Raw genomic sequence first — 21,094 nt, 5'->3', positions numbered from 1 at the left:
ATCCTCACCTATGGTCATGAGCTTTGGGTCATGACCGAAAGGACAAGATCACGGGTACAGGCGGCCGAAATGAGTTTCCTCCGCCGGGTGGCGGGGCTCTCCCTTAGAGATAGGGTGAGAAGCTCTGCCATCCGGGGGGAGCTCAAAGTAAAGCCGCTGCTCCTCCACATCGAGAGGAGCCAGATGAGGTGGTTCGGGCATCTGGTCAGGATGCCACCAGAACGCCTCCCTCGGGAGGTGTTTAGGGCACGTCCAACCGGTAGGAGGCCACGGGGAAGACTATGTCTCCCGGCTGGCCTGGGAACGCCTCGGGATCCCCCGGGAGGAGCTGGACGAAGTGGCTGGGGAGAGGAAAATCTGGGCTTCCCTGCTTAGGCTGCTGCCCCCGCGACCCGACCTCGGATAAGCGGAAGAAGATGGATGGATGGATGGATGGATGGACAAAGCACAACGATCCAGCCACGTCGAGATGATTGGCAACCAGGAACAGGTGTGTCCTGTTTGGCAAATCTAGGGACAGGTAAGAAAGCCAGCGCTCAAACAGGCAATGGAACAAAAATACAAGGTCAGGACAAGAAATTAAACCATTGGCCAGAAACTAGTGGTGATTGTCATGAGAGATCTTGACGACTATGTCCTTGCAAATGTCTGCCAAACAGCCTCAGGCCTGATTATTATTTTCAGTAGTGTTGTTTATATAGTATTTATGGTGTTGCCCCAGAGCAATGTCTGATGGTTTTTGACCTTTCATAGCTCAGTGAGCGCACATTAGCAGCTAGTTAGTAAATGTCAGCAAATGTTTTCTAAGACTAGCTAAAAGCTAAAAAGGGGAGGGGAGGGAAGAGTGCGTATGTGTGTTATAAGGTAGGTCTTTCACACATCCCTGATACGGAGCTGGCGTGTGAGGGTTGTGCTGGATGCCCCTCGGGGGGTGAGGTATGGTGTGATTGGGGAAGAGGGGGGTAATAAGAAGGAAGCAGCTCATTAATTCCTTCCAGGGAAGGAGGAAAAGTTTGCTCAGCGTATTTTTTTGGAAGGGCCCTTCACAGCTCCAAAGTGAGTCGAACTTTTACGAGTGTACATACACTTGTAAAGGACATCATGTCATGGCGGTCTTGAGTTTCCAATCATTTCTATAACTCTTATTTTTTTGTGATCGAGTGACTGGAGCACATACTTGTTGGTCACAAAAAACATTGTAGTAGAATTTCTGACCTTTGACCTATATTGCATGTCTAACGGGAATGTACGCTCATTTGATTTCTTTCCTATTCTGTACCAGTGGGACAAAAGTGAATGTTAAGTCGTGCCAACCTGTCTACAGAATTTGTTGACTGTCTAAAGCAGGGGTGTCAAACTCATTTTAGATCGGGATTTGGGATTTGATTTCTCTGAAAATTTACAAATCATAATGTTTTTGTTGGGTTTTTTTACACTTACATGTTGTGGTTAATAGTATTCTATCTTTATTTTTTTGTTATTTATATTCTTTGAATAAATTATGTGATAATGTTCATCAGTCAACTCATTGGTGTACATTTTAAATCAATCAAGATAAAAAAATGTATATCAAAATCAAATTACAGTATGTTATTTATGTAGTTTGATCATTTTCTTTAACTGATGTACTAACATCATGTGGTTTATTTTATTTTTGTACATATGTAGCATCATCTACAAAGATACAAAGAATTGCTATTGCGACATCCAGTGGACACATTTAGAACAGCTGTTTCTTTCATTAAAAAATTCCAGGTAAATTGTTATACTTAGCAAACTCATCCCGCGGGCCGGATTAAACCTTTTTGCGGGCCTGATCCGGCCCTCGGGCCTTACGTTTGACACCCCTGGTCTAAAGGATTCGAGTTGTTATGGAACAGATAGGGAAAAGATAAAAGACATTGACGCACTCGATAAGGAACTATGACGCACAAAAGACATATAAAAAATGGCAGAAGACCGGAACTCGACAGTGATTTTGGCTTGTGTGTGTCTTGTTTGCTCCGGGGTGACATGTGGTCTGTCTGCACGGCCAACTCAATTCAACCTGCACTTCTGATAATGGGTAAATACATTTGTTGTACTAAACTACTTTTGTTGCCTGTTTAAGCTTCGGACAATCCACTACAACATTCATGAAGTTTGGTTCTTTTATGAATTTATTATGGGTCTACTGAAAATGTGCTGGGTCAAAAGTATACACTACCGTTCAAAAGTTTGGGGTCACATTGAAATGTCCTTATTTTTGAAGGAAAAGCACTGTACTTTTCAATGAAGATAACTTTAAACTAGTCTTAACTTTAAAGAAATACACTCTATACATTGCTATTGTGGTAAATGACTATTCTAGCTGCAAATGTCTGGTTTTTGGTGCACTATCTACATAGGCGTATAGAGGCCCATTTCCAGCAACTATCACTCCAGTGTTCTAATGGTACAATGTGTTTGCTCATTGGCTCAGAAGGCTAATTGATGATTAGAAAACCCTTGTGCAATCATGTTCACACATCTGAAAACAGTTTAGCTACAAAACTGACCTTCCTTTGAGCAGATTGACTTTCTGGAGCATCACATTTGTGGGGTCAATCAAACGCTGAAAATGGCCAGAAAAAGAGAACGTTCATCTGAAACTCCACAGTCTATTCTTGTTCTAAGAAATGAAGGCTATTCCACAAAATTGTTTGGGTGACCCCAAACTTTTGAACGGTAGTGTACATACAGCAACGTTAATATTTGCGTACATTTTTTTTAAATTTAGCCTTTATTTAACCAAGTAAAATCAAAGATCTCTTTTCCAAGGGAGACCTGGCCAAGAGGGCAGCAGCAAGGTTACATTAAAAACAGTAAACAACACATAAAACATCAAATTTACAACATTAAAACTTGCTCACATAACACACGTGCATACAGACAAGGTAGAAGGCAATCCTTTCACAGAAGCTTTAAACTCATTTAATGTAACAAGGGTTTGACGTTGAAGATTCAATAGTAGGTTATTCAAAGCCTTCGGTGCTGAAAACCCAAATGCTTTCTTGCCCAGTTCAGTTCTTACTTTGTGGACGACCAATTGCAGAACATTCATTGAACAGAGATTGTGACTTCCTTGTTTCTTTGTTAAAAGACAAGATAGATAGGATGGAGTGATACCCAGAATGGTTTTGTAGATGAACACATACCAATGATTGAGGCGTCGAGCACATAAAGATGTCCAGTTAACCATTGAGTATAACACACAACGGTGAGTAAGGTAACGTACATGTCCCTCGGCAAGTTTCACTGCAATAAGGCGCTTTTGGTAGCCATCCACAAGCTTGAATTTTTGACCACTCCTCTTGACAAAATTGGTGCAGTTCAGTTCAGTTTCCTAAATAAATCAACTCAAGTTATGGAAAAAAAATGCCAACATGGCACTGCCATATTTATTATTGAAGTCACAAAGTGCATTAATTTTTTTTAACATGCCTCAAAACAGCAGCTTGGAATTTGAGACATGCTCTCCCTGAGAGAGCATGAGGAGGTTGAGGTGGGCGGGGTTTAGGGGTAGGGGGTAGCAGGGGGTGTATATTGTAGCGTCCCGGAAAAGTTAGTGCTGCAATGGATTCTGGGTATTTGTTCTGTTGTGTTTATGTTGTGTTACGGTGCGGATGTTCTCCCGAAATGTGTTTGTCATTCTTGTTTGGTGTGGGTTCACAGTGTGGCGCATATTTGTAACAGTGTTAAAGTTGTTTATACGGCAACCCTCAGTGTGACCTGTATGGCTGTTGACCAAGTATGCTTTGCATTCACACGTGTGTGTGAAAAGCCGTACGTATTATGTGATTGGGCCGGCACGCAAAGGCAGTGCCTTTAAGGTTTATTGGCGCTCTGTACTTCTCCCTACGTCCGTGTACCACTCCGTACAGCGGCGTTTTAAAAAGTCATACCTTTTACTTTTTGAAACGGATACCGATAATTTCCGATATTACATTTTAAAGTATTTATCGGCCGATAATATCGGCAGCCCGATATTATCGGACATGTCTAGTTTGGGTTCATTGTCCTGTTGGAACACCCAACTGCGCCCAAGACCCAACCTCCGGGCTGATCATTTTAGGTTGTCCTGAAGAATTTGGAGGTAATCCTCCTTTTTCATAGTCCCATTTACTCTCGGTAAAGCACCAGTTCCATTGGCAGCAAAACAGGCCCAAAGTATAATACTACCACCACCATGCTTGACGGTAGGGATGGTGTTCCTGGTTAGCTGATGTGCAATCAGCGATTACACGCCAACTGGACAATATTTATCATATTTATTTACATATTTTAATCCAAAATAAAATGCCTGCACAGCATTGGAGGTAGGAAATGCTGACTCCCACCCCCTCAGCACACTGGGAACCAGCATTACTCCTCTCTAGTCAGTTCACTAGTCACTTTTTACTGTCTTGTTTTTTTACATTGCCTCTTAGAGTGGTCTTAGGCCATATTGCATATTGTGTATATTGTGTTGTTTTTGTATATTGTGTGGTTTCTTCTTTTAAAAAAAAAAAAAGCAAAGCACCTTAGGGAAGCAACCTAAATTTCGTTGGACCTGTACCTGTACATGCACAATGACAATAAAGATCATTCATTCATTCATTCATTAAAGGCCTCACCTTTTCTCCTCCAAACATATTGCCGGGTATTGTGGCCAAACAGCTCCATTTTTGTTACGTCAAAAGTGGTAAAGGAATGGCTAAAACAGGCTAGAATGAAGGTTTTAGAATGGCCTTCCCAAAGTCCTGACTTAAAGGTGTGGACAATGCTGAAGAAACAAGTCCATGTCGGAAAACCAACACATTTAGCTGAACTGCAGCAATTTTGTGGTCAAAAATTCAAGCAGAAGCTTGTGGATGGCTACCAAAAGCGCCTTATTGCAGTGAAACTTGCCAAGGGACATGTAAGCAAATATTAACATTGCTGTATGTATACTTTTGACCCTCACATTTTCAGTAGACACATAATAAATTCATAAAAGAAGCAAACTTCATGAATGTTTTTTTGTGAGCAACAAGTATGTGCTCCAATCACTACATCACAACACAATAAGAGTTGTAGAAATGATTGGAAACTCAAGGCAGCCATGACATGATGTTCTTTACAAGTGTATGTACATACGGGCGGTGAGATATCCCCGAGCTAAACGATGCCTTTTCTCAGATGATGCTCTGCCGCGCTTGATTGAGCACGTTCTGACTGACCGTCCTCGGTCCTCTACGCTCACTCTGCCCTGTCTGTCTTCGGCAATATGTCAAGGCCGAGCGCACCAAGAAAATGGGATTGGCCGTCGGCCCGCCGGAGCTTTTTTTCCTATTTTTTTTTTGAAAGTCATCGAATGTTTGCCTGGCTACAGGGATCCCCCTCGGAGCTCCTGTCTGATGTCACGTGTGATGTCAGAGCGGAGGTGACGCAGGCAGGCAGGATAGACGCAGCCGAGCAGAAACACGTGAGAGCGACTGCCGACTGCCAGTGTGTCTCTGGAGAGTGAGGAGACTCGGCAGTGGGAGGAAACGTTTGGTGTCTATATTGTCCTATTCTGATTGGATCCCGGCCATATGTGTGGTCCATATGTTCTCTGCAGCGATTTACTCCAATGTTTAGTGTGCGAGATGCCCCTCAATATTTGTTTCCGTTTGTTTACGTCGCAGTTTTTCATAGCTCTCCCTCATGAGTGCGGGAGAATCCTTTCATCCCACCTGTTATCTGGTTCACATTCAAATTTATGCACCAAGCTCCTGATGCAGCGCAGTCTGTTCGACTCAGTTAAGTGGCGTGCACACAGAGATTTTATAAAAGATGAGGCGTTCGCTGACATTTTTCATTCGGAAGTTGGAGCCACCAGATCAGGGATGGGATAGGATAGGACTTTATTGTCATTGCACAAGTACAACGAGACTATGTTTTCAGCACAAACCCGTTCAAGATTAGACAAACAAACAGCATACAGGGTTACAGAACAGGAACGCCGATGGGTCGAAGATGAGAAAAAGGTAAAACGCTGGGGAAGAAGATGAGTAAAAAAATACTATCTAGACTGGGCTCTTAAGGGGGCCCAGTCTGGAGTGGGAAAAAACCTCCATGCCATGCACACATAAACATGTTACATATAATCACGACAACTCGCAACAGAGGGGCGGGGAGTTGGGGCCCTGGAGGTCGACTGCTGCTATGAAGCGCTGCCAGCCGTCCATCACCCCGAGGGGAATCAAGCGGTGGTGGAGGCGTGGGGTGGTGGAGGGTGTGTGTGTGTGTGTATATGCCCATTGTCTTGGGTGTGTTGATGTAGTGTTCATAGGCCTGGGGCCGTTCTGCATGCAAGCAAAAGTTCGACTCCAGGTGTCGTTGCGGAGGGGGTAGGTCAAAAGCGTCCCATCATTGAGGTGTCCTCGGGGATGTTTTCCGAACAGCCTGTTCCTGTTGTTTACAGCGTCAAGGCCATTCGAGGTTGCCAAACTACAGTACGGTAACAGCCCACTAGTGTCCAAACTCTGGCCCGCGGGAAGTCTCAAGTTAAAAACAAATACAGATACCGTATTTTCCGTACCATAGGCGCACTGCAGATGAACGCTATATTTTCGATCTTTTTTAAAATATAAGGCGCACCGGATTATCATCATCATCGGCGGTCACTCGAACGAGTATGACGATCCTCCTGGTAGGGGTGTATCCCTTTATGGAGGATGCCTGTGCGTGACTTAGTTTAACGTGGGGTGACTGGTGCACAGACAGTCACCACACCATCCTTGACAAAATCGGGTCAGGGTCCAGTGGCATGGAGTCCAAGACGACTGGGGACCCTTTTCTGCTGCAGCCTTCTTCCGCCATCGCAGCCGTTGTGGTAGTTCTTAAATCTGCCGTCTTCCGCCTGCTCCGCCGTTGAGGTCTTCACCGTATCCCTGGCTAGGGGGCAGTCAGGTACTAGGCCTTTGCCAAAGGGGCCACCTGGGGTAACAGTAGTAAAGGGGTTAACCTCCTAGTGCCCCAAGACCCCATAGAGGAGCCTCCACTGCCGGATGCACTTTAACGTCATGCCCAGGACACCGGACTATAGGGCACATTAAAGGAGTCATGTTATTACAATTTTTGTGGTCTACATAACATGTAATGGTAGTTATTTGGTCAAAATGTTGCATAGATTATGTTTTACTGTTCATTTTTATATGACTCATCGTTGAATTATCCGTGTGATGATTATCTCCTTTCCACCTAATCCAGTGTGTGGACAATCATATCATGTGTCCAGTAAGACGGGGTGCTTGTACACAGAACAAAGCGTTTAGATAGTGTTCAGACCTTTAGAGAACAACTGATAAGACAATGAGACACAGAGATATGGAGCATTGTACCCTTTGCCCACAGCTTTTTCTCATTTTGCTTTGTTTTTAAATGCACTTTGATTGCCACAATCTTGGATCTGCTTGCCATAGGGCCGTGCATCGGCATGTTGCGGAGACAGTGATGTCACCAATCCACTTGCCAAATGTGGTTCTGAGGCACTGGGTGTCTCTAGAATTGCTTCAGCTGGTCTAAGTTCTAAGAGGAGGCTGTTGCAACAATCCGTGCACATAAAGTCATCAATTTTAATTTACAAGAGAAAGTTCTTGTTTAGCAACCAGGCACTCACCCAAATGCTCGGGCACGTTGGATAGCTACAACCCGGTTGGTTGGACTCAGTTTAGTGAGGTCCTCGCACCAGCACGGTCGTCAAAGTTGGGGCTGGTCTCAGAACTCTTGCTCAGTCACAGGTGGCTAACTTTGACATGTTGTTTCCCGTATTTGTCCGGACCATAGGGCGCACCGCCGATTAGCGGGTCTAGTCAGGTCTATTTTCATACAAAAGGCGCACCGGATTATAAGGCGCATTATAGGCATCATAGTATGATTTTTTTCTAAATGTAAAATACTTCCTTGTGGTCTACATAACATGTAATGGTGGTTCTTTGGTCAAAATGTTGCATTGATGATGTTTTACAGATAATTTTCAAGCCGCTTTCTGACAGTCGCTTCAGGATGCGCCGTTTTGTGGGCGGTCTTATATACGTGGCTCACCTTTGACAGCGTCTTCTCCCCGTCATCTTTGTTGTAGCGGTGTAGCGAGCAAAGACGGGAGTGGAAGAAGTGTCAAAAGATGGCGCTAACTGTTTTAATGACATTCAGACTTTACTTCAATCAATAACGGAGCAGCATCTCCTCATCCGGGAACAACAAGAAGGCCGGAAATGTGTCCCGTGAAAAACTGTCCCAGCGGAACGCTCTAATAATTAAAGTTCCTTGGGTGAATAATATAGACTCACTACACCGGTATGTTTTAGCGCTTTCATGGCGAGTTTACTGACAGACAGAACTGTTTCAGATGTCTATGTTTTTGTATCCGTCCCTATTTCAAATAAACCTCTATAATAAAATATATAAGTAAGAACTTTACGCTACTTTATATCAGAAAGGACAACAGTGGAGGATGAATGTCCCATAACAAGAAGATAGAGAAAAATAATAAGCTTATCGACTGCGGTGTCGGCACACACTACAAAGGGGATGCGTGCAATTTTTCAGGATTTATGCAGATCCCAAATACAGATCAGCAGGTACCAAAAGGTAAGAAAAGTTTCTTTTGCATAATATTGCGAAACAAAATGCCAGATGATGTCTTACCTTATACACACACCATAATAATACTCATATGTTTAATGCGCCGACAATCCATCAAGTGGTGTGGCTTAATAGCTTACCCAAGTCGTACTAAAACATTTTAATAGATTTTTGTGTGTGTAATGTTCTATATTTTCAATGGAACATATACAATGTTGGTGTTATTTACGTGAGTCATATTGCCATCATATTGCAGTCTACACATATTTCTTATGTTTGACTGCCATCTACTGGTCACACATTTTTTTAACCCATTCCAAAAAGTTTGGGGACCTAGATCACAGGTGTAAAACTCAAGGTCCGGGGGCCAGATCTGGCCCGCCACATCATTTTATTTGGTCTTAGAGAGCCTGGAAATAATATGTGTCATTAAAGTACTTTATATTTTCTTACTAAATGTGTTAGTTTTTTCCATTTTGACATAAATTATACATGTACTTAATGCAATCGCATATTTTTTTTAAACATAAATATTATAATGTAACAAATATATGGTCATACATTCAAACAATGTTTTTGTTAAAATAGAAATAAATACGTTTTATCCACTTGACTTATCATTTCAAAGCAAGTTATTCATCAAATTGTCAACTTTATGAAATTTACTGTGATTTGACAGTATTTTACTGTACATGAAAAAACTGTGCCACTGTTTTTTGACCATAAAATGCTGGCAACTGAGATGCCAGTTTTTTACTGTAAAAAAATAATGGCGGTACTGTTTTGCTATTCATAATAGTACACGGTAAAATGTAAAATCCGGCAGCTAAGTTGCCAGAATTTTACTGTAAAAATGTAGTTGTATATTTACAGTAAAAAAAACACTGTACATTTTACAGTAAAATTATATCAACTGAGCTGTCAGTTTTTTACCGTGAAAAACAGTAATACCCTTTTTTTCCATTTACAGTAACATGCTAAAAAAACCACTGTAAATTTTACGGTAACATTTTTGCGAGTGACCTGTCAATTTTTTACTGTAAAATCAAAATTTTTTTTTTACATTGTACGTAAAAAAACAAATCATCAAATGCATAGGCAATTGTGTAATAATATCATTCACTGTTGAAAGTGGCCCTCTGAGGGCAAACATAACTGTCACATGGCCCTCAATTAAAAGGAGTTTGACACCCCTGCACTAGATCATCTTTACACGTTGAGTAACATGCAGTGGAATTTCCTGACATTTTGCCAAATAACTTTGCACGGCAGCACAACATTCCATGACATTGTGTGAGACTTCAGCACACCTTGTAAGACTTCAGTGGTCGTCTGCAGCAAGGGTGTCCAAAGTGGGGCCCGTGACACATTCTGCAGACAAAATAAACACGTCCTTGATTAAAACGCTACAGACGACAAAAAAAAAACACTAAGAAAAAAATGTAACCTGCTAGGGTTGCGCGATATAGACGATGTATGATATTTGTTGAGTATTAAACTCTGCGACTGGTTTTTTCGGATATTGACCACGTTGGGGTTCCGGTCAGAGAACACACAGTCATCATTTGGACTCCTCCAACTTTAATGGTGCATATTGGTGTAGGTTCATTTAGTTAGTTAGTTATTATCTGTAAACCACAAGCAAACACCCATCAACATTTATGTCATTTAACTAAACAACAATATATATATATGCCTATATATATGCTCAAAGTAAAATACTAGAGACATAATATACTGCATTTCCACAATGGCATATGAGCTAGCCACATTAGCAGCAGCAATGCTATCCTTAACAGGGAGATGTTAGCTCGTAGCATTCTGACAACACAGCATCAAAAATATTATTAAAACATCCCTAAATGTTACACGAACACAGTGATGTCTATTAATAAACTAAATTAGTCTTATATAATAATCAACATACTCACATCGTCAAAGACTAGAGCACCGATTAAACGTAGCAGAGAAAACAAGTCAGCACACATTAACACACGTCAAAAGGGAAGCGGAAGTGACCCCTACAGGAAGGAAGCGGAAGTGACACTGTCATGAAATGCTTCAAAATAAAGTATCTGAAAACGTAGATAAACATGTAGAATTCTTAACAATATTAGTAGATTGGATTACAATTCCGGAGCTATGATTCGATTAAAAAATGATAACTGATGCATCTTTAGTTTGTGTACCGTATTTTTCGGACTATAAGGCGCACTTAAAATCCTTTAATTTTCCCAAAACTCGACAGTGCGCCTTATAACCTTGTGTGTCTAATGTACGGGATCGTTTTGGTTGTGCTTACCGACCTCGAAGCTATTTTATTTGGTACACGGCGAAATGATAAGTGTGACCGGTAGATGGCAGTCACACATAAGAGATACGTGCAGACTGCAATATGACTCAAGTAAACAACACCAACTTTTTATATATTCTTTTGAAAATATAAAACTCGCTCAAAAAATCTATCAAAATGTTTTAGTATGACTTTGGTAAGCTATGAAGCCACACCGCTTGATGGATTGTACTGTGTTGGTGTACGTGGTACAGATGGTGTACGTGGCATTATTCCGTTTGTATTTATTTATTCTTGTAAAACACTCTTGTATGACAACAGAATGGCTAGCAGAACAGAAGGCAGAGGGAACTACACCTTTTGATTTAGTATTTGCTAGTTGAACTTTACAGATCACAAAAAAGGTCAATTCCGATCGCTAACGTTGTTAGCACAAATCAATGGGATTTAACATAGCGAAAATTAGCATCACGGCAAACGGAGAAATATTTTCGGTTCATTATGAGACTGTGGTGGTACATAAACCTAGCTAGCTAGAGATATTGACCCCAAAATCATTTAACAAGTACAGGAACAGCTATAGCTAGCTTGAGTGGAAGTCTGCTGGAGTAGTCTACCGTCTTACAGTAACAATTACACCTCTATTGAAGGCCTACTGAAATGAATTTTTATTTATTTAAACGGGAATAGCAGATCCATTCTATGTGTCATACTTGATCATTTCGCGATATTGCCATATTTTTGCTGAAAGGATTTAGTAAAGAAAATCGACGATAAAGTTGGCAACTTTTGCTCGCTGATAAAAAAAAGCCTTGCCTGTACCGGAAGTAGCGTGACGTCACAGGAGGTAATATTCTTCACAATTTTCCTTTGTTTACAATGGAGCGAGAGAGATTCGGAGCGACAAAGCGACGATTACCCCATTAATTTGAGCGAGGATGAAAGATTCGTAGATGAGGAACGTTACAGTGAAGGACTAGAGAGGCAGTGATGGACGTATCTTTTTTCGCTCTGACCGTAACTTAGGTACAAGCTGGCTCATTGGATTCCACACTCTCTCCTTTTTCTATTGTGGATCACGGATTTGTATTTTAAACCACCTCGGATACTATATCCTCTTGAAAATGAGAGTCGAGCACGCGAAATGGACATTTAAAGTGACTTTTATCTCCACGACAATACATCGGTGACACACTTAGCTACTGAGCTAACGTGATAGCATCGTTCTCAAATGAAGATAGAAACAAAAGAAATAAACCCCTGACTGGAAGGATAGACAGAAGATCAACAATACTATTAAACCATGTACATGTAACTACACGGTTAAAAATTCTCAGCCTGGTAAGGCTTAACAATGCTGTTGCTAACGACGCTAAGGCTAATTTAGCAACTTAGCAACCGGACCTCACAGAACTATGATAAAAACATTAGCGCTCCACCTACGCCAGCCAGCCCTCATCTTCCCATCAACACCCGTGCTCACCTGCGTTCCAGCGATCGACGGCGCGACGAAGGACTTCATCCGTGGGTTTGGCGGCAAGCATCGGCTAGGCGTAGTAAGTAGTCCTTGTTGTGTTGCTGTAAGTATTGTACTTAGCCGCTAATACACCGATCGATCCCACCTACAACGTTCTTCTTTGCGGCCTCCATTGTTCATTAAACAAATTGCAAAAGATTTACCAACACAGATGTCCAGAATACTGTGGAATTTTGTCGAAGAAAACAAGAGGTTTTTGTATCGGGTCCGATGGGGTCCAACCACTTCCGTGGATTTTGTGACGTCACGCGCATAAATCATATCCAAAGGAGTTTTTCAACCGGAAGTGTGGCGGGAATTTTAAAATTGCACTTTATAAGTTAATTGGCATGTGTTTCAATGTTAAGATTTCATCATTGATATATAAACTATCAGACCGCGTGGTCGCTAGTAGTGGCTTTCAGTAGGCCTTTAAACTTAAATACCGTACATCAAATATATTTACCGTATTTCCTTGAATTGGCGCAGGGAATATAGTATTCGCACGTCTAGAATTACTGCCGGGTCAAACTCGTTTCTCAAAATAATTAACGCATGCTTGGCTTTATCGCCGGTTTATTATTGAAGCCGGATCAAATTCGTTTTGCAAAATATTAATTTTATTATCGCATGTCTATAATTTTCACCGGGTCAAACTCGTTTCGCAAAATATTTAGCATATGGCTAGAACTTCCACCGGGTCAAATTTGTTACGTCACGAGTGACGCTTTACCTGTCCTCATTTTCAAAATGGAGGAAGCTGCTTTCAGTAGTTTGCAATCGCACAAAGGAAAAAAGATAAAGAGCTATTCAGTAGGATTTAAGGTCCAAGCTATTGAATACCGGTACAGTATGCTAAAGAGAACAGTAAGCAGCTATGTTTTATTAATATACCGTAGCTGCGTGTGTGAAATACTGTATAAGTCATTAAATGACTCCCGCCTCCTGGTGGTAGAGGGCGCTGCCGCGCTAGTGATCCTTCTTGCGACTTCCGGTACTGCAGAAGAAGTGAACACACGCAGCAAGAATTTTTTTTTTTTTTAACAAGGAGGATTACATACCGGTATCTAAAATAAAACAGTTTTCTAAACTGGACTTTCAATGGAAGCAGGAGGTAATAATTAAAGGAATATCTCCATCGAGACAGAGACTTTTAAAACTGAAGAAAGAAAATAATGAAGACTTCTATAAACAAGTTATCGATGCTTTTGGTCAGAAGGAGCTGCAAATGGACTCCATTTATAAGTACAAGTAAGACCATAATAACGTTTTTTTTAATTAAATGTGCTTTTCATGATGGTATGCTTACATCACACTCAAAGCGCACGCCTAAATTTTATGGATTCCTTTTGGTAAACGCCGGAGTGAGAAGAGGTTTTAAAATAATTACCGCATGCACGGCCATCCCGCCGGTTTCCGGTAAACGCAGGAGTGACAGGAGGTTTTAAATTAATTAACGCCCCTGCGGCTATTCAAGGAAATACGGTACCCCAGTAATATCATCAACACTTACCTGACTGGATGAAGTCCTTGGGCTCAAATACTAGTGTGGCCTCAATAGCCCTGCTGTGGTGTGTTGCATGCTGGGAATTATCTGCACATGTGATGGAGGAATGCACAGTGCAGGGTTGAAATTCTACTGAATTTGCATGAAATCAGGTTGTTTTAGCTCATAATCATGCCGCAAGATCTAGCATGTTGCATTCAATTTCCGTTAATTCCCGTTCATTCCCGTGGAAAGTTTCCAACTTTGAACATTCCCGGAATTTTGCAACCCTTGTCAGGACCCATTGAATTTCCCAGGGACCCACTCGACTCACCACCTGTGGGTCACTTCATTGGAAATCTTTCTGCATCTCTTCTTGCTGAATGTCGTTTTGCATCACATGTCGGTCTTTTTACACTCGTATGGTGGTTTAGCGTAAAAGAAATGCTACGTAAAAAACAAAGCACCGCCTATGAGCATGGGAAGTCGCCCATCGTCCTGAATTGATTGCATTTGACCTTCAAGGCTCTGACTGTCACGTTCCGTCGCATCAATCGAGCAATGCTTTTTGTTTTGCACCTTGCTACTTTATGACACCGAGTAAGGGACATGTAGAGTCAAATCTGATTAGAGAAGAGCGGTGGCATGCCAACTCTTTGATCAGCGTGCTTCGTGCTGATAAACCACGGCCACTGTCATCTCCAGCGAACCCCGGACCTTGACAGGCACTAATTAGGACGCAGCATGGATTGGGAATAGCTAAGTGCAGGTGAAGCTTACTTTGTAGCAGAACAGTGCGTTCGTGGATTAGCGTGCCTAATGACCTTGCCTTTATCTCCCCCTCCCCTCTCTCTCTCTCTTTCCTATTTTAAAATGCTGGCCGCAGTACAAAAAAATGCACAGTCCTGAATATCCCTGCACATGTGAGCGCATTCAGTCGAAGAAAATCTCATGACGTCAAGTGGCTGATGAGCTCAGCATTGATATGTTAGCAGTTGGGCTAGTTCGGTTTGGAGGACAAGTATGAAAAGGATCAACCAGACCATAATAGTGCACTGTAGGGCTGGGCGATATGGCCTTTTATTAATATCTCAATATTTTTAGGCCATGTCACGATACACGATATATGTCAGGTTCAAACACTGATGGCATCTATTAAACAGACAAGAAGCAAGGAATTAAACAGAGACAGTATTCAATTTAGCTCATTGAGGAGAAACGTCTGGGCTGTACTCTTTGAACATTCTTCCACCACGCTCTGACGAAAGGTCGAACACCCCCTCTTTTATTTGGACTGTCCCTGATTACATGGCAACAGCTGTTTCCAAAGGAAGGGGGGGTCGTAAACAGCCGTCGCCTTTGGTTACAAAACGGTTCAAAGCAAAGGTGCCTGGAGGGGAGTCAGGTCCTGCTTCCTCTCCGCTTTGTAGATCTCGGGTCAAGACAAAATCTTCCTGTGGATTACAATCGATCAAAGAAACCGACACCTTCATGGCGCTTCCCATCCTACACAGTGGAGTTTTACAAGCCTTTTGATTGGTAAGATCAGAGACAGCTTTTGTCCTCTAGCCGGGAATTCATTTGAACAGAAAGTTTTGTGATAACTTACCGTATTTTTCGGAGCATAAGTCGCACCGGAGTACAAGTGGCACCTACCGAAAATGCATAATAAGGAAGGAAAAAAACATATATAAGTCGCACTGGAGTATAAGTCGCATTTTTTGGGGAAATGTATTTGATAAAAGGCAACACCAAAAATAGACATTTGGAAGGCAATTTAAAATAAATCAAGAATAGTGAACAACAGGCTGAATAAGTGTACGTTATATGAGGCCTAAATAACCAACTGAGAAGGTGCCTGGTATGTTAACGTAACATATTATGGTAAGAGTCATTCAAATAACTATAACATATAGAACATGCTATACGTTTACCAAACAATCTGTCACTCCTAATCGCTAAATCCCATGAAATCTTATACGTCTAGTCTCTTACGTGAATGAGCTAAATTATATTATTTGATATTTTACGGTAATGTGTAAATAATTTCCCACATACGTCACTCCTGAGTATAAGACGCACCCCTGGCCAAACTATGAAAAAAACTGCGACTTACAGTCCGAAAAATACGGTAGATACAATTATTCTGACAATATATATCTCGATATTTTGCCTTAGCTTTGAATGAACACTTGATGCATATAATCACACCAGCATGATGATTCTATGTGTCTACATTAAAACATTCTTCTTCATACTGCATTAATATATGCTACTTTTAAACGTTCATGCTGTCAGGTTCAAACACCGAACTATCTATTAAAAGAGACAAGAAGCAAGGAATCCGGCAGAGACCGAGTTCAATTTTGCTCATGAGGAGAAACGTATCGGGCTGCACACTCAGTTACAGTCCCCCGCGCTCCTCTATTTATTCAGGAGTTCTCTAGTTAACATCAATGAGGCTGCTTCTAGGGGGAGGGGTCACATATTACGCAAGCATCCCCCAGTAGACACAATACGTGATTATTCAGAATGCAAATGTGCTCGCCCTGGCTCTGCTTTGTCCGCGTGTTGTCGTCTTATCTTCGTTGAGGCACTTGAAGTCCGTCCTTGGCTGTTTTAGCGGGCTGGAAGACAGAAACTGCTGCTGCGAGGCAACTTGCAGTGGAAGATAACAAGTTGTGTGCCCATTGCACGAAGCAGAAAACGTACAGAATAGATAACTATAGCAACGGCCTTTAAGCATAAGAGTTGTGTGATAACTTATACATAATTATTCTAACACATGCAGAGAGGGACATCACAACTAAGTCAATTTACCCAAACTGTATTTATTAAACAGTTATTAAGAAGTGGCACAAACATTCGTGTCATTTCCAAAACAGAAAGTGCAAGTCAGAGACATTTTAAAACAAGCTATTAGTGCACGTTTCACAAAACAACACTAAATTAAAGTGCACTTTTTTGTACAGAACGCCACTACAATAGTTTAAAACAAATAAAGTGCACTTTTGTGCATGATGTCACACAAGATATTTCAATAAGTGTCAAATAAAAATGAGCTGCATAATAGGAAATCAAATAGTGTATGTCCTTCGCTATGTGGTAGGTTCCTGCGGACGTTATCTCCTTCTGTCGTTGACTAGTTTTTTCATACGGTGTTGATGTGGGAATGGTTGCTTGGGCATTTTGTGGGTGTGGCACCGGCCGGAGATGTTGACATGCAGAGTTTCAAGCACTCTTCATTCTCTTTTCAAATGATGCTACAAATTAGCAGTAATGCTACTTTTTGTAGCAACGCTCTTGCCGCATACTTGACATATTACGCTTGTCTGTTCAACATCTTCCCGCTTGAAGCCAAACCACCGGCAGACGACGGACACCCTGCTGTTTTTCTTGGGAATTAATTCTTCTTCCTTCATTTGTTACCAGATTCGCACCTTCTTTCGCTCGTATTACCACTCGCACCACAGCTAACGTTACCCGTGCCGCTACCTCCCTGCTCGGCGAGGGGGTATGACGTTGCACGCGTGACAGTATGTGACGTATGTAAGAAGGTGCGCTTGTTTTACGTCTCTGTGAGAAGCAGAGACAAGAAAGAGTGAGAAACGCCTGTAGTGTAATGCCCGCAGCTAAAAGCAACTACGTGAGAACGTATACTCCAATATCACCATATAGCAGACCTGGGCATTCTGCGGCCCGCGGGCCACATCCGGCCCTTTGTGCGTCCCTGTCCGGCCCGCGTGAGGCCAATCATAAATTACAAAATAAATTTAAAAAAGTATCTATGTCGAGTGTGCAATACAACGGTGCTGCTTTTGTTTCGAAAAGCGTTATTTGTACTACTTCCGTGTGGATGTATGCACGTGCGTGATTGTGAGTGAATGTGAACAGCTGCAATCACAAATTAAAAAATAAAGTTGAAAAAACATCTATGTTGTGCGCGTAATACAACTGTGCTGCTTTTATTTTGAAAAGTGTTATTTATGGGCGTATGTCCGTGTGTAACCTGTGAGTGAAGGTGCACAGCGACAAGTGATGCACGGTTTACACCCGAGACGCTAAAAAGAGAAAAGTTGATGACGAATGGCGTGTTTCCAACAAGACATGGACTGCCAAGCAACGTTCCCTCTAAGGTGCGCGCCTGCGCAATTGCGCACTGCTCAAGCGTCCTCTGCGCACAGCAAATATATGCCGCGCACCAAATCAAACCCATCTGAATTCCAAACAAAATAAACACATTTATTCTGTGTAATTTTGCAACGCAACTCTGAGTGACAGTGACAACAAGCGGCCCTAACGGTGTTCGTCAACACCGTTCAATTATTGTAACGTCTATCGAGATGCTTCGAGGACAGAAATTATATCGATCACTTTATTGAGCAAAACTGTTTATATTCGGACATAACCACACCAAAAACATGAGTAAAAAACTTCTATCTCGAAAAACTAGTCATTTTCTGCCGTACAAACCAGGCCAAAACCAACTTGTCATCTGTCACCAACACGCATACCACTAAGCCACTGGTGCGTTTAAGGCCACACAAAAAGTCGGACAACTCAAACACCACACAAAGTTACACTATGACTCCTCAGTCATACGTGTGCTTATTTTACTGTTATTTATTATTAATGTTAATTTATTGATATTAATCATGGAATGCTGTTACTAGAGAAAGTTACAGGAATGCACACGTCATCCTATGCTTACATTTCATTGTGCAACATGAGGATGTTTAAGGGGAACTAAATGTGATCTCTGAAAGGGGTACAAATGATTTCCAAAGCAGTGCTTTTGGTATAAAGTTAAGTTAGGTTAAATGAAAGTATTATTATTATTATTATTAATTATTATTATTATTATTATTTATCTTACGGTATATATCAAAAATAATATTGAGCAAAATTTAATTGAAATATTGTCGATGTGGCCCTCCAGCAGTGCTCGGGTTGCTCATGCGGCCCCCGGTAAAAATTAATATAGTCATTTTCTATATCGCACAGATATTGCAGTCTCTCTGTCGCACTGTTGTGACAAAACGAGAGCTGAGCCAGAAGGCAAAGCTCTCTGTCTACCAAGCTATCTACATTCTTACTCTCAACTATGGTCATGAAGTGTGGGTCTTGACCGAAAGAATAAGATCGCGGATACAAGCGGCCGAAATGAGGGGTGGCTGGCATCTCACTTAGAGATAGGGTGAGAAGTTCAGTCATCCGAGAGAGACTCGGCGTAGAGCCGCTGCTCCTTCGCTTGGAAAGGAACCAGCTTAGGTGGTTCGGGCATCTCGTGCGGATGCCTCACCAGCGTCTCCCTAGGGAGGTCCTCGTTGCACGTCCCACTGGGAGGAGACCCCGCGGCAGGCCAAGGACCAGATGGGGAGATTACATCTCCTCGTTGGCCTGGGAACGCTTCGGGATTCCCCAGGAGGAAGTTGCTAATGTTGCTCTGGAGAGGGAAGTCTGGGGGTCTCTGCTGGAGCTGTTGTCCCCGCGACCCGATTCCGGATAAGCGGTTGAAGATGGATGGATGGATGGATATATCGCACAGAGACAAACCCGCGATACATAGAGTATATTTGATATATCGCCCAGCCCTAGTGCACTGTGATTTCTTTGTGAAATTAAAGGCCTACTGAAATGATTTTTTTTTATTTAAACGGGAATAGCAGATCCATTCTATGTGTCATACTTGATCATTTCGCGATATTGCCATATTTTTGCTGAAAGGATTTAGTAGAGAAAATCGACGATAAAGTTCGCAACTTTTGCTCGCCGATTAAAAAAAGCCTTGCCTGTAGCGGAAGTAGCGTGACGTCACAGGAGCTAGTATTCCTCACAATTCCCCGTTGTTTACAATGGAGCGAGAGAGATTCGGACCGAGAAAGTGATGATTACCCCATTAATTTGAGCGAGGATGAAAGATTCGTAGATGAGGAACGTTACAGTGAAGGACTTGAGAGGCAGCGATGGACGTATCTTTTTTCGCTCTGACCGTAACTTAGGTACAAGCTGGCTCATTGGATTCCACACTCTCCTTTTTCTATTGTAGATCACAGATTTGTATTTTGAACCACCTCGGATACTATATCCTCTTGAAAATGAGAGTCGAGAACGCGAAATGGACATTCAGTGCCTTTTACATCGGCGAAATGCTTTAGCTACGAGCTAACGTGATAGCATCTTGCTTTAACTGCATATAGAAACAAAAGAAATAAACCCCTGACTCGAAGTATAGATAGAAAATCAACAATACTATTAAACCGTGGACATGTAAATACACGGTTAATGCTTTCCAGGCTGGCGAAGGTTAACAATGCTGTGCTAAGGATGCCATTGAAGCTAACTTAGCAACCGGATTGCACAGAGCTATGCTAAAAACATTAGCTCTCCACCTACGCCAGCCAGCCCTCATTTGCTCATCAACACCCGTGCTCACCTGCGTTCCAGCGATCGGCAGAAGGACGAAGGACTTCACCCGATGCGTTTGGCGGCCCGGAGACGTAGGAAGTCAAGGTGAAGTCGGCGGTTAGCGCGGCTAGCGTTTTGATTGATTGATTGAGACTTTTATTAGTAGGTTGCACAGTGAAGTACATATTCCGTACAATTGACCACTAAATGGTAACACCCGAATAAGTTTTTCAACTTGTTTAAGTCGGGGTCCACTTAAATTGATTCATGATACAGATATATACTATCATATATACTATCATCATAATACAGTCATCACACAAGATAATCACATTGAATTATTTACATTATTTACAATCAGGGGTGTGGAGGGGGGGGGGGATGGGGGGGGGTGTATGGACATCAAGTAGTGGACATAGAGAGAGAGAGAGAGAGAGATAGAGATCAGAAGGCATAAGAAAAAGAAAAAGTATCTGCATTTGATTGTTTACATTTGATTATTAGCAATCCGGGGAGGGTGTTAGTTTAGGGTTGTAGCTGCCTGGAGGTGAACTTTTATTGCGGTTTTGAAGGAGGATAGAGATGCCCTTTCTTTTATACCTGTTGGGAGCGCATTCCACATTGATGTGGCATAGAAAGAGAATGAGTTAAGACCTTTGTTAGTTCGGAATCTGGGTTTAACGTGGTTAGTGGAGCACCCCCTGGTGTTGTGGTTATGGCGTTACGTTAAGGAAGTAGTTTGACATGTACTTCGGTATCAGGGAGGTGTAGCGGATTTTATAGA

At 42.0% G+C, this 21,094-nt stretch overlaps 1 protein-coding gene across 1 annotated transcript in view; it reads left to right on the top strand.

Moving 5' to 3' along the window:
* Positions 1-465: 465 nt before the first annotated feature.
* Positions 466-21,094, top strand: part of LOC133630262 (uncharacterized) — an 80,119-nt gene continuing 59,490 nt past the window's right edge. Inside the window, exon 1 of the mRNA XM_062021744.1 lies at positions 466-520. The gene's annotated coding sequence lies outside the window, so the exon portion shown is untranslated. The remainder of the gene's footprint in view (positions 521-21,094) is intronic.

This window comes from Entelurus aequoreus, linkage group LG15 (assembly GCF_033978785.1).
Source record: "Entelurus aequoreus isolate RoL-2023_Sb linkage group LG15, RoL_Eaeq_v1.1, whole genome shotgun sequence".
NCBI lineage: Eukaryota > Metazoa > Chordata > Actinopteri > Syngnathiformes > Syngnathidae > Entelurus > Entelurus aequoreus.
The sequence above is the reverse complement of the archived record's forward strand: the minus strand, read 5'-3'. Positions and strand labels throughout refer to the sequence as shown.